This window comes from Urocampus carinirostris, chromosome 6, assembly GCF_059441175.1.
Source record: "Urocampus carinirostris isolate Australia breed hairy pipefish chromosome 6, RoL_Ucar_1.0, whole genome shotgun sequence".
Taxonomy (NCBI): Eukaryota; Metazoa; Chordata; class Actinopteri; order Syngnathiformes; family Syngnathidae; genus Urocampus; species Urocampus carinirostris.
Genome location: NC_142354.1, coordinates 24,309,489 through 24,325,006, shown reverse-complemented (window position 1 = coordinate 24,325,006; position 15,518 = coordinate 24,309,489). Strand labels below are relative to the sequence as shown.

The 15,518-nt window shown below is 37.8% G+C and overlaps 1 protein-coding gene and 1 long non-coding RNA gene across 9 annotated transcripts in view; one reads left to right on the top strand and one right to left on the bottom strand.

The window, feature by feature from the left end:
- The window catches only part of LOC148364316 (uncharacterized), an 81,951-nt gene that overhangs the window by 9,401 nt on the left and 57,032 nt on the right, over window positions 1-15,518 (top strand). Inside the window, exon 3 of one of the 5 annotated variants that reach the window (XR_015850743.1) lies at window positions 17-889. The exons of the other annotated variants lie outside the window; for them this stretch is intronic. This is a non-coding gene — a long non-coding RNA (uncharacterized LOC148364316). Of the gene's footprint in view, window positions 1-16; window positions 890-15,518 lie in introns of those variants that run through there. 5 annotated transcript variants of the gene reach the window in all.
- LOC148364317 (G protein-coupled receptor 22) overlaps window positions 1-15,518 on the bottom strand; it is a 34,474-nt gene that overhangs the window by 4,622 nt on the left and 14,334 nt on the right. The window lies entirely within an intron of this gene.

Genomic DNA, 15,518 nt, shown 5'->3' with positions numbered 1-15,518 from the left:
TTGAAATCCTTTCCAGTGCCACAAGCAGAATGAAACTGTCATCATCAACCTTCCTCGGAAAAAAACAGTGGGATGGCCGCCGGACCGTGTGGTGAATGTCAACATCGCAGACACCCGGCTTAGGGTGGCAGCAGTTAATAGTTCTCACAGCGGTACGTAATGAAGACGAATGGATCAATGGTCCACGGACAGTGGCACATAAACAACCCTATCACAAAAAGACCAGCTTTTCACAATACCCCTCCTTCGCCATTCTGCGCCACTCACATCCCATCTTGCTCTGCTCCCACTTTTGGTTACTGGAAGAGACAGACCGTTTGCATAGAGCGCACCGTAGTCCCAATGGATGATTGTTCTTGTGACAAAAATAATGTTATGAAGACTAATTATTATGAAGAGACTATTCAGCATTATGAAAACACTTTCAATCCTTATGAAAAAAACTTTTTTTTACAACATAAATTTGATGTAGTTAATATGAATTTGCAAAAAACTAATCTTGTACTACAAATAATTATTTGCTATGTAATCACTTTTTACTGTTGATAAAATAATTTCATTTACAGGGTTTTCTTTTAAGTACAAAACATATCATTTTATTTCAACTTATCACTTAAGTAGAGATGTCCAATTAAAAGTTTAAACAGCAAAGTGGCTTTAAACCAGGGGTCTACAACGTACTTTCCGCGGGCATAAGGAAGCCCTCTAAGATCACCTAAGTCAGTGATTTTCAACCACTGTGCCGCGACACAATCGTGTGCTGTAAGAGATCGCCAGGTGTGCCATGAGAAATGATCAAATGTCACTTTTTAAAATGAAAACAATTATAAAACATTCATGAATCATTTTCTGCAAATATTATGTCATTGTCAAGTGTCTGTGCTGTAAAAACTGGGGGTATTATAAATTATATTGTAATTAAACATACTGTTCAGTGTCATTTTATAACAATTTTGGTTAGTGGTGGTTTCCAATGTAAAAAAAACAGGCCATAGCTCAAAAAATGTTGAAAAACACTGACCTAAGAGGCCATGGAAAAGTTTTGAAATCGGTTACCAACTTTCTGATTTCTAACTAGCATGATGCTTTAGTGCAGGGGTCGGGAACCTATGGCTCGCGGGCCATATATGGCTCTTTCTATGAGTACCTATGGCTCAGAGACCAATTTGATTGCAAGCAAAATTTCTCCATCTTGTTCAAAACCGGGAATGTCTATGCTATTCAGGTACACGTACAGCCAAACCAAAGTTAAATGTAAAGGAAACACTTCGCAGTATATATAGGGCACGTTTTTCCACTACAATTTACAGTCAAGGTGTCACACAAAAAAAGGGGGGAAAAAAACTCGTTTTGGCTGTACAACGCTAAAGAATCCTTTATTTAAAAGTTCACTATATAATCTGTGTTCAGTGTTCAGATACTTTATGATGAATCCACAGAACTGTAAATACGCCAAAACACCGGAAGAGAACTTAGTCATTTGATTGGGTGAGTGGGAGGGATGGGTGGAGCTATGCAAAAAGTACAAGCATTCCCTCCCATCTCTCGCCAAAGGTAAGCACATAAGGCTCCCTATTCTCAGAATGTTGTGACGTTTTTACAAAAAAAATGCTTGCATCTGGTTTTGAAACCAATATGTATGAAAAAAAGGGTCAAAAGGAGTTTAACCGATCTTGAGTAATTGCAAGAAAGAGACAAGTTTAAAGTGGTCTGTTTGTTGAATTTGGGACAGGGGCTCTGGCATTATTCTCTTTTCATAATTTTTATCAAATCATCAAAAATAAATGTGCTGAAGACTAAGCTTTTGTCTGGGGCGCGGGTTTAGCAATTTAGTAAATTTGTCTCATAATATATGGTGTGGCTCTTTCCCAAAATAAAATTAATATTTTTTGCTTTTATGGCTCTTTGAGTCAAAAAGGTTCCCGACCCCTGCTTTAGTGGTTGACTGGGCATATTTTACTTCTAATAATAACCTGTTGGTTTTAACATGGTAACCAGGTTGTTATTTTAGGAATGTGTAGAAAACTGGTAGCCTTTCAAGCTAATCAGTAACAAAAAGCAGCCCTCAGTTTCGAAAAGGTTGGTGACATTAAAACATATTTTAGGTTTAAAGCCGTAACTTTATACCAACTAATACAGGGGGCTCCAACCTTTTTCAGGATGGGAGCTACTTTTTGTTACCAATTAGCATAAAGGGCACCCAGTTTGATATGCATTTTGAAAATTACAACTTATCAAGTTATTACTATGTTGGCACTATGTTACTACCAGGTTAATCATTGGAAGTAGCATTAAATAGATTCAGTCAACCACTGAAAAAACATTTTACTAGAAAATAACAATGAGCCAGCACTGGTGAGCTATTTTCAGAAAGGGTCCCCGGGCACCTCATTTGTTGCTTGGGGACACCCAGGTTCCCGGCGGGCACCACGTGGTGACCCCTTAACTAATAGAATATAACTATTGGGAACTAATGCGATTCATTGCTATTTTGGTCTATGAGTAAATTTGTAAAAATAAATATACTATAATATAAGTTTTAATATAGTAGTTCTGTCTAAACATTCACCCACCAATTCTGAATAATGTGTTTAGAGGTTATTTGTTAGACAGTAATATTTTAAATTTTCTGTTGTTTTGATCTAATTTGTTAAACTACTTTTACACAAATAACATAATTTACATTTACTTTTGTTATGGGATACATATTGAAGTAAAAATCTCATTCTATCATTTTGTTCTATTTCTTTCAAGTTTCATACTTAGTAAACTGAAAACAAAAATTAGAGAACATTTTGTAAACAACAGAAAAAATATGAAAAAGTGCCATGATTACTACTCAACAGTTTAAGGATATTTTGTTGTGTCAATACCAGGGGTTGTAACCTTTTTGACCCAAAGAGCCATAATCGCAATACATTATTTTGGGGGGCAGAGAGCCATACCATATATTCTAATATAAATTTCAGCAAAACCTCCAAACTCGCTTTCCTGAAAAAAAAAATCTAATTTTTCAGTGCATTTTATTTCACTCAGGGGTGTTAGATGATTTGATATAGTTTATGAATTAAGAATAATGCCAGAGCCTGTGTCACATATCACTTAATATGCCACTTCAAACATGTCTCCCACCCGCAATTACCGGTACTTAAGATTGTTGAGGCTCATTTTGATCTTGATTTTTTTCATAAATTATGGTTTCAAAACAAGGTGCAAGCAGAGTTGTTTTGTAAAAATGTCACAAAATACTCCAAACGAGGATACTGATGTATTCACCATCGGTGCATTGGGCAGACAGAAGTGCGCTGTGTACACAGCTCCTCCCACCCTTACTGCTTACCCAATGAAATTGCTGTATGTGCTTGGCTAGCGTTTCTGGCTGATTAAATTTTTCTGTGTTTTTAAAGTCATTAAGTGTCTCAACAGTGAACCTAAATCTTTTGAAGAGATTCCATATGAACAATTCTTTAGTGACGTACAGCCCAAAAATAGTCTCTTGGTGTGACACCTTGACTTTAAACTGTAGTGGGGCGTATGATTTTATATATACTGAATATTAGTCAGTGATGCGCGCTATACCCTTGACTCTGCACTTCTAAGTTTTGAAACACTTCAGATGAGATTTGTAAGAGTATAATTTTATCTCCGAGCCTAATGAACTCATGAAAAAAGCCATACATGGTTCGCAAACCATAGGTTCTGGAGCCTTAGTCTATACCATGCTACTATAACACCTTTTCTCAAAATGGATAAGGCATTTCAACAAAAAAAAACTGTATTTTGCCAAAAATGTAGTGATCAGAATTTGAGAGCACTTTCAGGTGCCTCCCACTTAATAGTGCTAATCTAGCACATGATGCTAATTGCCTTGCTTATCTGTCAACCCCTATTTAACTGACATCCTAACTGCCAGTTTCACTGACCTTACAAGATGGTGGATTGTACTAAAGTGACTAAAAGCCTCCGGCAGCAGGTTGTCCGGATGTAAACTAAAGGAATGACCCTATCAGCCATAGCAAAACAAGCTGATCGTTCCAAATCTGTGATTTTAAGTATATTGAATGTTAACAAAACTACAAGCTTATTTAAACTGCCCAAGAAGGCTGGGTATCCATGCACGATGAATACTAGAGAAGACAGCTCACTGATGTCAAATGGTAATCGTTTCCAAACTGCAGCTGGAATTGCTCACCAGTTCAGTGCTGAACGTGGTCACGATCTGTCTCGCCGTGTCTTGCTGTTTAGGACCATTTGGGCTAAAGGCCCACACTGCAGTGACAACTCACCTCTCATTCTATAAAAAAATAAAAATAACAATAAAAAAGCTAGACTGAGCTTTGCTGATGAGCATGTTGTATGGACAGAGGAGACCCGGTCCAGCGTTCACCTCAGTCATGAAAGCAAATATAATTTGTTTGGGTCTGATGGGAAGCATGTTTGGCGACACATTGGTGAAAGACTAATTCCTACGTGTTTAGAAAAAATGCAATTGAAAGGTAGAGGAGGAAGTGTCATGATTTGGGGCATGTTTTCTGCAGCAGGAGTTGGGCCTCTTGTACAGCTACATGGCTGTTTATTAGAACCGTCTTCAACACCACATGGTTCCCTACTTTATTGTTTATCGCACACTCAGCTTGCAGCCCTCATGTAGGAAAACACTCCATGTTACACAGCAAAATGGGTAAAGAATTTCCCTGAAGGTCAAAACATCGAATTAATGGTAGGGGCTGCCCAGAGTCCTAATCTCAAGCCAATGCAGAACCTCTGGAAAATCGTTGGGGACAAAGTTATGGTCAAGAAATCCACTACAATCACCGATTTGTGAAATAGGCTGGAAGAAGAAAGGACCAAAACCACACCAGAGCGGTGTGAGAGACTGTCCTGTGGCTGTAGATGTGCTGACATCATTCACAGAAGAGGCCTGTACACTTGTAACTTTCAGAATTTTTTTCCCATGCCAAAGTCGTTGTTGTTCTCTAATTTTGATCAGAGCATTTTCTGAAAAATATTTCTTATGTGAAATGCCTTTAGTCATTTTGTGAAAAAGTGCTGTAGTACCCTGATATAGACTCAAAAATGTCATTTAACTGTATTTCAAATTTTTTCATTTTTTATGAGTTGTTCCCTAATTTGGATCTCCATTGTGTATTATTATTTCTAAAATGTGTATAAATGTTATCTTAAATGTAAAATAATAAATTGATGTGTAATCTTATAAATATTGTTAATGAATTTCTGATACTAGGTAAATTCGTTTTTAGAGTTAAATAACTTTAATGATACAGAAACATCTATATATATATATATCTATCTATATATATATATATATATATATATATATATATATATATTATACCTTTTGCCTTTTGATATGAATTATTTGTATGATAAATATATAAATACACTAGAGTTGCTCTTGATGGTGGTCAAATACACTCGCTTAGTGGTCCGAATAAGGTGTTAGTTTCATCTAAGAGGAGTATTTTGCCAGCACCTGACTTTGCTCTGCAAAATGAAGCCTTGCAGGCGCCTAGTTGAGCCTTGCCCCGATGTTGACCTTACATCTGGCACATTTGGCGTTCTCACCCCCTCTTGGCCTTTTTCTCTTTGTTCCATTTCACACCTTTCCCTCACATTGGTCAAGAGGGACAGACCCGCGGGCTGAAGGGGCTGACTCCGAGCAGAACAGCGGTCCAACGTAATCCACTAATGGACTCCACGGGGTTTGCAGTTTTGCCGCAACATTGATTTAAAGCATCATCGATCTGACGAGCTTGGGCAAGAGTGCGCACAAACACGCTTGCTTCTCTATCGTCCTCTTACCTGTGATCTCATACGAAGTATTGCCTTTCCTACCAACGCTTGTGAGTTTTGTGGATTTACTATGATACAGATCACAGCATTGTTTGTTGTAAGAGCAGATGATGGAAAACAGTTAAATTTTGAGCCTGGATAGCTTTTTCTGGCAAAAGGAATGGCTCTTAGCCATGTATCAGAGTGGAAATTTTGCCCCAAAATAAAATGGAAAAAATGAGGACTTGTTTTGCCCCATTCTTTGTAAAGACAACATTAAAAACAAATGACATTTGATTTGATGAACCAGGGATGGCTCAATACCATCTTTACATACTGCTGCCTTATTTATAATAATTAGTAATAAAGATCTTTTACCATTCTGATCCTCTATCATAATGGATCAGCGTCTCTCAGGTTCTGTTCCTCACATGGTTAGTCTCTGCCTTGCCATCATGTTTATTTATTCATTCATTCGACCGTCTGTCTGACCGTCCGTCCGTTCAATCATTTGTTTATTCATAGATAACACATACATCCATTTAATCTATCCATCCGTCCGTCCATCCATCCATCCATTTAATCTATCCACCTATCCATCTATTTAATCTATCCATCCGCTGACTTCCATCCATCAGTGCATTTTATCTGTCCGTCCATCCATCCATTTTATCTGTCGGTCCATTCATCCACTGACCCACACATCCATCCATTTTATCCACCCATCAGTCTGTCCGTCCATCCATCCATCCATTTTATCTATCCATCTGTCCATCCATCCATTTTCTCTATCCATCTGTTCATTTATCCGTCCATTTTATCTGTCGGTCTAACCATCCATCCACCCACTCACCCATCCACCCATCCATCCAGTTTATCCCTCTGTCCGTCCATCCGTCCTCAATGAAACATTTTTAATTATGTTGCCCTGGCCTCCTGTACGTTAAGGTTGTTTAGAATTATTTGGCAGCCAGATACACTATGAATTCAGGATATTACAATTACTTTAAGTTGTATTTGTATCTCTTGTTAATATTTATTTTCTTTCATATTGCAACAAACACAATCAATAAACACAATCACAACACAGAAAGAACAAATCATCTGAACACTTTTTCTTTTCTTGTCTTCTAATTCAGGTCTTATTCTTTTTGATCATATCTGAAGGAATGGGAATAATCCAAAAGTCTGTATTTAAACTTTGGACAATTAAAATGCTAAGTCACATTTGTGAAGATAAAAATAGCATAATAAAAAAAAAGATGTTCCAACATGACATGTGTTCAGTTGTTTACAAGTTTGTCCATGTCTCAAAATCCTCTTTATCAGACGTGTTTTATTTTGATCTCGGAGACAATTAGCTGTCTATCCGTCCATATTTTTTTCTTTAAACCTGCCTTCCAGACTATTTCAGCGTTCATCTTGAGAGACTTCAGTTGATGTAGACTTTTTGGCCCTTTAATCTAGGACCTTGTTTCAAAATAGCACGCCTATCCAATGGGTTGTAAGCGTCAGGCAAAACAGATGGTGTTTTTTCCCCTACTGATTGAAGATGATAGCTGAGGTCAACAAGGGCCTCATTTACTCTTATGTTGAAATTTTTGTGATGAGAATTCTCTTGTTGAGCCACCGTCTCCATCTTTTGGTTTGGGTTGGTATTTCTTATACCAACTGAACTTTTAGTCCCGTGATGAATAAATCTTTGAGACAAGCACATTGTTCAAAATCATCTGACTTATGTTGTAGAATTTAAATCTTCCTTTCCATTTCTTTGTGTAGTTGTTAAATTCATTTGAAGATTTGCAGATATGGCTCAGTTTCCACTTTGAATGTTCTCAAGTTCGTTCTCCATTTTCATCGCATAGTTCTCAAGACCCATGAAGTCTTTCTTGATTTCTGTCATTTCTTTCTGCACACTCTCCAGCTCCTTTTTTGTTTCCATCAGTTCATTCAACATTTTCTCCATCTTCTTAGCATTTTTCTCAATTTGTATATTTTTTTTAATCCATCATACAAAATAGTTCTTGGCTCTTTTCAAATCCCTTTTTATTGCTTATTTTATCAAGTGCATGTCATCTGCTCTCCAGGCTTTGGACATTTTCTGTTTTAGTTGAAATGTAGCTTCGTGAAAATGAAGGAAGATAAAACAGTAGCAGCAGAAAAAAAATAAAAATCCGAAAGCCATTAAGGGAGTGAAGAACAAAACAATTCTGATTTGAGAAGCATCCTTCCTCGCAGACTACAGAAGAAAAAAAAATATGACAGCAATTTCTTCCAAATTATGTAAGTCTTAGAATATTTTCAAGACTGACTTAGACCTCAGACTGACCACTTGTCATTTACAAGCGTTTTAAATATAGATACTGTTGTCAGGAATATACAGTATACTCCTCTACCAGGAGATTTGCGTGTGACATTCACCTTTTTCCATCCAATACTGTCATACATCATGGAAAAAGGCAACCATTCATGCCTGTTTAGCACAAGCAACTTAATCACAAAATGTTACAGCTTTGCATTCTGTTTATCAAGCATAAGACATTTATCATGCTTTCATTAGTAAGCAATCGCGAGGGGTTAATCGCCAACTGTTGAAATGAGCAGGCAACGACGCTTTCAACAAGTGTCACTGAGGCTGTTCTCTGACTAAGTGTAACAATAACAACTTCAGTTTTGCAACAAAGGACACTAGATTGTGTGTGACGAGCTGGGGAGGGACTCAAAGGGACAAAGAGAATGTTGGTGTTGCAGAGAAATGTCAAAGCTCATAATTGTAGTAGATTTGAATCTAAGATTCTGCATCTTTTATGATCAATTCCCCCCATTTCCCAAATTAGAATGATAAAGTGATAGCTCGGTACTCAACTTTCTATTGGAACAAATCAGGGTACAAACCATAAATCTGAGTAATTTTTCGAACGAAAAATCGGAATTCGGACACCTGAAAACAGCCAAACACAGCCAAACACAGCCGAACCCTTGGCCGAGTGAGATGAGCTGCCGTCTTGGGTACTTTTGCCTAGTTACATAGCATCATTTTGAGAGCGATTCTCGGCTCATCAAAATGTGCTGAAAATGTATTTGGTTCATTTATATATATATATATATATATATATATATATATTGCTAAGAAAAGAAAAGACGAAAAGAGTGAAATTAATTTACCAAGGAACTTACTGCAAAATGAGAATTTAGTATGATTGTCTGCCATCAAACCGCTGTTTAAAAGGTACATTAGATGTTTTTGAGATATTTCATTTTTGTCATGATTACGTTTAATCTTTATTATGTGTACATTTAAACCGTTATAATAATACAATTGTAATAATAATATTGTTTAGGTATCATTACTTTGTTTGGGAAATCATGCTTTCGTATGCGATCAAATCTGTGGTCAAACATAAAACCGTAAGAGATGATTGTGTACCAAGGTATCACTGTTTTTTCCATATAGCTGAACTACTCAAGTACAATCCCAAAAACTGTGAGAACGTAACCCACATTGCCTGTACTTAGGTCATAAGCATGTATACCTGTACATAGTTCTCACAACAGTTCTAAAGATGGATTATTTCACATACCACTAAGAGAAGCGGTGTATTACTAACAGTAACGCATTAAGAAGCAATGGCACAGTGACCATATCTAATGAGCAGAGATGCAGAATCCTGGTCAAGAAATCTAAAAACCAAAAAGTTTCCACACAAGTTGGTCTGCTACACCAGCCAGTTGATCAGATGTACCTGAGAATAAACAAAATCTGTATGTTTTGTTTTAGGTCCCGCTGGCCTGTTTGATTGAGGAGACAATCCAAATTGAGAAACCTAACGAAACATGAAAGTCACTACCAACTAACGTTGATTTGAAAATTCTGTCCGGTCACAATGTTATTTCCTTTCAACCGACCAAGTGTGTGGACAATAAATATGATGTGTAGCTTCCTTGGGCCCAACTGACAGGATCATGATTGGTGTCAGCCTTTTTTATTGGCCCTCGAGGCCTGGCTCATGCTGTCCTCAGGCAAACCTCTATACAGAATTCGTTTTTTGCAAATGACTCAATCGCGAACATTGTTTTTTTGTGTGTTTAATTGCGACTTGTTTCTTGCCAGAGACATAATTGCCTCTGCACAACTAAATATGAAATGCAGCAGTTTTTGTTCTGAAGCCTGCAGATTGGAATTGATCAGTTCTTGTTCTGAAACTAAACAGAATTGACTGCGCTGCTGCAATATCTGGATGCTGGATTTAGTTAAAACTAGTCAAATGTTTGAAGTAAGAAGACCTTAATGCCATCAGATAGAGAAAATCCAGGCAATCAAATAGATATTTGAGGATTAGTCTGGAAAGTGTTAAAATATGGGTCTCTTTGATTTGAGGCACTTTTTCAAAGTGGATTGCTTCCAGCTAAATGGAACTTGTGGACTTGTATGCAAGAATCCACTGAAAGTTAGGTCAGATGAAGACAGGAGGTGCACACAGGCATTTCTTCAAAGTGCTTCCCAGCCTAAGTCCTGGGGGACTCGAGCTTCCACGTTAGATGTTCAGTCTGAAATTAAAAGGAACTCAGCAAGCTCTGCTGATCCCTGCTGTGGCCATAATTATTCAATCAGCTGCATAGGAGGAATAATAGTGATGAAATGTCATCACTAAAACAGATTCATAAAAGTAATCAATGAGTGGTGGATATTGAGATCATTATGTTATTTTATCAATATAGAGTCTCCACAACTTTGAACTGTTGTTATGTTGACTTTTTTGTGTTGTGGTATTTAAGAGGAGCAATTGTGTTTGTCCTTAACTGTAACAATACTCTTGATTTTGTGGTAGCTTCGTGCCTAAGTGTTTAGCAAGCTTTCCTGACAGTTCAGCTCACGGCCAAAGCCTCTCAGTCTGGTATAGAGGTCCACCTCTCTACAAGCCAAAACAGGACTAGAGATTTGTAAATATGGATGGATGACTCTCTTGTCTTATTCCGTATAGCAGCAGGTATTGAGATAATCAAAGGCACCGCACCATTCACCGAATTTGCAAATTCTAAGATAACTATCGTCTATGGATCCTATAACCGCCTGGGTCGTGGTGCCCTACTCCCTGTGGTGTGTCTTGGGCAAGTAAAGCCAGGCCTCCTACTTCTAAGTATTCTCCTCTAAAAGCAAACCAAATATGTTTTACAGCAGATGGACTTTTGCCAATTCAATCATTTTTCAACTGAAGGTTTAGGACATTAATTAGAAATATTAAGACAGAAACCCTATTCCCTCTTCTGAACATCATTTGAGGTGTATTAAGAGTGCACACTTGATGTGAGCAATTGGAGTGCACATCCGTTAACTTTACACTCTGGCCCCTTTCAACCATGTGCCATGCATTTGGGGTGGTGCAGTTTAAAATATAGCGGTATTATTCGTTCAATTAATTGGTTAGTACGACAATTTAGATGGACTGTCCAACATTATTGAATAAAATATATTATACTATCCATCACACATGCCCTTGGAGTGCTGAAAGCGTCTGCATACACCTCAGTCAAATCCACCAACAATTATGCTTTACCTACTACTCTAATAATTAGACCTTATCTTACTTAGTCAGAAAAAAATTGTCATGCTTTGGTCGATGCACTGAAACACCCGAGAGTGTTTATTCAACTCAATACAACAAACACATTTTAAAAACACCATGGCCAAAAATAGGCAAGGCAAGGCAAGTTTATTTGTATAGCACAATTCATACACAAGGTACAGAGAAATGGCAAAGAGAAAAACACACAATAACAGTTAAAACATAGAAGAAAAGAAATAACCCAAATTGGTTAGGAAATGGAATGATTCATAACTTAATTCAATTAAATCCAGAGTCATGTGTTGTTTTGTACAAGACTAACCACTTTCATGGGTTTCTCCAGAGAAAATTACCCAGTTTTGGGTTATTATACAACACAAGTTAGTCAATTTTTGTGTTGGTTTTAAACATATTGATCAAATCTTCTAAAAGTATTTTGAAGAAAAACACAAATTCTTCGGTACAAAACAAACATTTTGGGGAATTTGAACAGAAATACATAATTATTTTAGTTTTGATTTAAAAGAAACGACAATCTTTTTAAAAACAAAACAACACCGTGACAAGGAGAATTATTTTGTGGAAAAAAAAAACATGGTTCACATTATTTTTCCACAATGTGTTATTTTAAATGAATGAACACATTTTAGGTAGCTGTCAGTGCAAGACAACACAATAAGTTGGTCCCATGAACCAAAGTAGCAGATTGATCAATGTTGACCTACATTGGGTCATTTTCTACCCAAATATTTCCGGACTACTGAACATGAATTTGTTTTGGGCTATTCACATACTGTGATATCAATAACTGCACTGTTGACAAAGAGTTCCATGAGAGATGTAAACTTAACTGCCAGTATGGTGCATCCACTTGCAACATTTGGCAAGTTTTGATGAGAGGCTGTCCATCATACTGCTTGTGTGCTGGGACTTCAACCTTATCTAAGTTCGCCTCTTGACCCTCCTGGTGACAAGACTGTATCACCCTCCGTAATGATGCATGCACCTTATTTCTCTCACACTTGAATATGTCATTTGCAGTAGAGGATCCTGTTACCATTTTTCTCCAACTATTAACTGCTGAAGTACTTACTCAACTCTGGAAAAAAACCCTCTTTATTCAATCTAAAATTCTGTTTCCACCCAGCGATGGGGATAATTGTCACATCGCCAGCGTGCCGAGCAACTTCTCGCTCACAAAGATGGAAGGCATTGTCGCTGTGTAATACGGTTTACTGAGGCTTGAGAAACTTGTCATCTGTTCCTTCTATTATGGATTTTTCATTGTTAAACTGTAAAATGTCACTGCAAACGGGGGAGGCGAGCCGAACGCTTTGATTCCGTGCAACACCAGAAGCTGACATTTAGACAAGATGGAAAGAGAGGCGTTAACAAAGGGAGAGAAGGAAGCCAACGGGATGATAGGGGGCACGACGCTAGGCTGACTCATGGCCGTCTCAGGGATTCCCGATGTTCCAAGTGAAACAATCCATCAAGGCCTTCATTATCTTACTCAATTCTTCTTGCGGCGCAAATGGAGCGTGGTCGGCAGGTGGGCAGCAGAATCCCTAACTAACGTTACGATTGCTGCTGTTAGAATGCGGTGGCCGGTCTACCAGATATAACAAGTCACCTTGTACTACTTCCCTTCCTAGTGTTGTTTCTGCCTGTGTTGACAAATAAAAAAAAAACTGTATAGTTTTCCTGTTATGCAGCCTACTGAAGCCTGCTTCTTCCTTGCCCCTTTCTGATAAAACCAATCTCTATATGAGCAGGAGCAACATGCTCCCTGTGTCAGATTTGCTGATCTGCTGAACGGTTTCTCACCATGCACCCACGAGTGCCCACACGGCTCCCTGCAGATGCTAAGACGGATCGCTACACGAGGCGCCCGGGATGCGGTAAAACTGCGGATTTTCACATGCGTGAAAGGCATTAGGAAGGGGGAGCTGGCGGAAGTTTGGGGAAAAAAAAAATCATGGTGATGTGACGTGCATGAACCGGGTGATGGATGGCGGGTGGTGTGGGGGGTGCACGGATGGATGCGGAGTTGCGTGATCGCCTAAGGGGAATGATTGCACCCCGCTCGCCACCCCCATCCATCTCCCTTTGGAAATGGCCCAGCTGGGCCACCACCCACCCTTTCTTTATACCATCCGTCTTGTACTCAGACATGCTTGCTTTTCTGCTTGTTGCATGGTTGCCCATTATTCAGTGAGGAACAAACCTAATTCTCCAAATATGGTCATTACAAAAAAAGCCGTATCAAGATATAGTCCACATTGTTGAAATAGATTGGGATACTGCAAAATAGTACAGCAAGAATATTCATGCTGCATTGCGAATGCCACCAAGTTTACAAGAAAGTTTATTAAAGGATGGTCAGATTTTATGTTTTTCCTCGTTTATTCTTGTTTTTAGTCCTGTGCCCGTCACTCTAATTTATTTAAGCAACCCGATTGTTCCAGTAAAATAGTATACTCTTCTGAGCTGATCTCAATATGTATGTTATTCAAAATGTTTTTATAGAGATTCATGTGATGGATTTCAAAAGGCAATTAACCGAATTTGTGAATTTCCCTGCGGGGATGAATAAAGTATCTATCCATCTATCTATCTATCTATCTATCTATCTATCTATCTAACCTACTATATTCACTGCCAGACAACTTCAATTGAAATGATTCATAATGTGAGCAGAGCAAAAAATACATTTGTACCCAATTGGCAGAAAATGTGGCTTATTTAATGTGCTTATTACACAATGTTTTTAATGTATTTCTCTAGAAAAACAAGAACAATAAGCCCTGAAAGGAGCAAAATTTCCTCATTTTAAGATTATTTTCTTCAAGATCAGAAAAATACTACTTATAACACCATAAAAACTGCTATATCAGAAAGTTTTGCCTGTTTTAAATATTAGTTATTTATAATAATACAATGCGTACCAGATCAGTGGCCTTGGTGTAGGGTGCCCCACCTGAGACTGTGAGTTCCCTGGTTCGAGCAAAGGCAGAGTCATACGTAAGACTTGGTGCTCGGCATTAGGGGTTTGGTCACCTAATGACTACCAACGTCAGGTGTTGCGATAGATCGGTTCAGTAAAACTCTCGTTGTATCATTTACTGTACATAGTTGTAAGAATGTGTATGGATGCTGACCCCAGATTAATCAGGGATGCGGCGAGGAAGAAGAACATCTGTAACTAAATCATCTACCTAAATTGGGCGAAATTATCCACTAATGTGGTGAGAATTTGTTTTTTTTAAATGTCAATTTGAGGGGCATAATATAACCAAACCTTTTGTCTTTTGTGCATTTATTAAAGGTGTTTTTAAATTTTGCTGTATCCAAACATTACTGAGGAATGTATATTTTCAAGTGTCAGAATGCAGGAGGCACACTTTACAAGTTGTGCTATGAATTCTTACGATTGTAAACCTAAATGTCTACTTAAAGATTTTTTCAAGTTATGCACGGAATATGAATCTGTAATTTTAGGGATAAACTAAATGTAGTGTAGCTCTTTGACTGCTTGGCACAATGTTATTTTTTGAATAAATGAAACTTGATAATGATTTGTTATATGAACAATTAGTTTGACAAAAATAAGAGATCACGGTCATCCTAAATGACTGAAAAGGAACGCGTGTGTTGGCGACAGGTGATAAATTCACGTTTAGATTTTTGTCCTTATTCCCACCACAATGCCGGTCAACTTTTCTGTCAGAAAATCTACAGCAAAAGTTTCTTGAACACACAAATGAAGGATTTAAAATGGAAAATGTCTCTTTTAATCTTGGACTTTCTCACTGAGCTCAGGAAGGGACCCAAGGTTTTTTTCTGCTGTGAAGCCGCCAATACAGTCAACATAGCAATTATTTTTCCATTTCACAATAAAGGATTATAGAAAAATATTGAGCTGTATTCAGTGGGATCATGATTGTTATCAAACGGAAGAATGTATGCACGTATTCATCACAGGAGTCCTAACATACTGCTATTAAACTAAAGAAAGATGAGGACATCACGCTACATTACGCTGCAAAACTCTGACACCCTGCTACCTGAACATCATTATAGAAGCAATAGAAGTCCGGTTAAATATCCCTGCCAGTAATCTATAAAGCGAGCTGCGAATAAAGCAGAGATTTTCGTCTC